This window comes from Arvicola amphibius, chromosome X (genome assembly GCF_903992535.2).
Source record: "Arvicola amphibius chromosome X, mArvAmp1.2, whole genome shotgun sequence".
Lineage (NCBI taxonomy): Eukaryota > Metazoa > Chordata > Mammalia > Rodentia > Cricetidae > Arvicola > Arvicola amphibius.
Genome location: NC_052065.1, coordinates 86,471,313 through 86,473,790, shown reverse-complemented (window position 1 = coordinate 86,473,790; position 2,478 = coordinate 86,471,313).

Below are 2,478 nucleotides of genomic sequence, written 5' to 3'. Positions count from 1 at the left end.
TATCTACCGAAATAACAACACACAAATTGTATTCTTTTAAACATTGCCTGACCCATTAGTTCCAGCATTATATTGGCTAATCCTCACATCTTGCTTTAACCCATATTTAGTAATCTGTGTAGCACCACGAGGTGGTGGTTTACCAGGAAGGATCTTAGCCTGAGTCCATCTCAAAGAGGAGAGCTATGGTGACTGCCTGAGGTGTCTGCCTGAGGCGACTGCCTGAGGCGTCTGCCTGACTCTGCTTTCTTTCTCCCACAATTCTGTTCTGTCTACTCCACCCACCTATGTTCTGACCTATCAGGCCAAGCAGTTTTCTTTATTACTTAACCAATGAGAGTAACACATAGACAGATGACCCTCCTCCATCAGACCTCTGGATAGCGCTCTGGGTCCCCAGAAAGCATTTAGTTTTGCGTGTCTTCCATAATTGTTTTGGTGGGTGTGCTGGTAAGATTTGTTGTTGTTTTTGTTTGTTTGTTTTGTCAGCTTGACACAAGTAGAGTTATTGTGGGAAGAGGGATCCACTGGAGAAGATATTCATCAAACTGACCTATGAGTGTCTCTATGGGGCATTTTCTTGATTGATGATTATTGTGGGCAGCTCAGCCCACTGTGGGTGGTGTCATCCCTGCAGGTGGTCCTAGGTTGTATAAGAAAGTAAAGTGCGCGAGCAAGCCAGGAGAGCAAGCCCGGAAGCAGTACCCCTTTGTGGTCTCTGCTTCAGGCTTTCCTTTGGCTTCCTCCATCTGTAAGCTAAAATAAACTCTTTCCTCCCCAAGTTCCTTCTGGTCCTGGCCTTTTTCTCAGCAGTAGAAAACAGACGAGGGCAGTGGGTATGGGAGAAATGGGTTTTCATGCCATCAGCTGCTGGTAATTCTAGACGAGTCATAAAATCAACCCTCATACACTCGTGGAGAAAGTGAGGCCACCTTCATCTTAAAGTAGGACAGTTGTTTTAAGTATTTATCCTCAGGCTTCTTCCTGTCTTTCAGAACTGGCTGCTTCTCATTAATCTCATTTTAAAGTTGCTGAAGGCAGGCAAGATAGCTCAGCAGATAAAGGCACTTGCTGCCAAGGCAGTGAGTTCAATTCCCGGGCCCCACATGGTGGAATGAAAGAACCGACTCTGGCAGGCTGTTCTCTGAGCGCCCCATGTGCACATCCTGAATACATAAATGCATGTAATAAAAGAGGTCTATTTTAAAAATTAAAGCGCCAATTTTGCAATGGCCCATTGTTTTGGTTGTTGTTGGGTTGAAACAGGGTCTTGCTGTATCACCCTGGTTAGTGTCCTCCTGCCTCAGCTCCTCTGGTGCCGGGGTTGCAGGTGTGAGCCACCACTCTGCTTTTGCCATTGCTCTTGTGTCACTTCTGGAGTTTTAGCTCCCACGGTTTTTTCCCGGACTCATCTGTACATTCTAATCACATGTGTGTGCTCACGCCGCACCTTGCATGTGGCAGTCAGAGGACAACTTGGAGAAGTTAGTTCTCTCCTTCCACCATGTGGTGCCTGGGGTTGAACTCGGGTTGTCAGACTTGGCCGCAAGCACCTTTACCCACTGAGCCATTTTGATGGCCCTTCAGTGATGCTTTTAAAAGCCTTCTAGTTTGCTGTCACTAGAAATGTAGAGGAACATGTTTGTGACATTCCACAGTGTCAGAATTTATTGAATAAACTCACAAGGTTTAGCAGTTTTAATGACAATTTGTCACAAAACCTAGCTACCTTGGAAGCCTGGGTGAGATGAATCCAAGTTCGTTTATTTCAGTCTTTCCAACTATCATGGCATACAGCTTACAGATCCAAGATCCATCCATATATCTCCGTGTACGTGTATGGGTTACAGAATGAATACAAGTTAAAGAGGCTGCCGCAGAGTTCAAGAGGTTTCAGCCATGGGCTCAGAAAATGTCTGTGTTGACAAGACAATGAACCAACCAGTGTTGGGAGGCAGCTGCTCAAGAGTTGGAGCAAAACTAGTGTTCAGCTGTGAGGTTAAAAGGCAGAATGGGTGGAGAGCAAGAAATGGTGGAGTAGGGTTAGGCCCAGGTGGGCAAATAGGTGGATGAGCAGGCAATTGAATAGGCTTACTCAACAGTAAGGGGCCAAGCCAAGTTAGGGAATCATTGGTCTTTGCCATGGACATGCCAGGTATCAGATGATAGGTGGGTATGGGGCCATGCCATCACAGTGTTAGGTGTCCATCGCTTTATGGGGTCCAAGTGATGGAGGTACACCCTTAGTCTAGTTTAAACAAACTTGGTAAGTTTGTTGTTCTTTTGTTTTGGTTTTTGGAGACAGGGTCTCTCTTTATACCTCTGGCTGTCCTGGAACTTGCTCTGTAGACCATACTGACCTCACACTCACAGAGAACTCACAGTGGTGGCGCACGCCTTTATTCCCAATTCTCAGGAGGCAGAGGCAGGTGAATTTCTGTGAGTTCAAGGCCAGCCTGGTCTACAGATTGAGTTCCA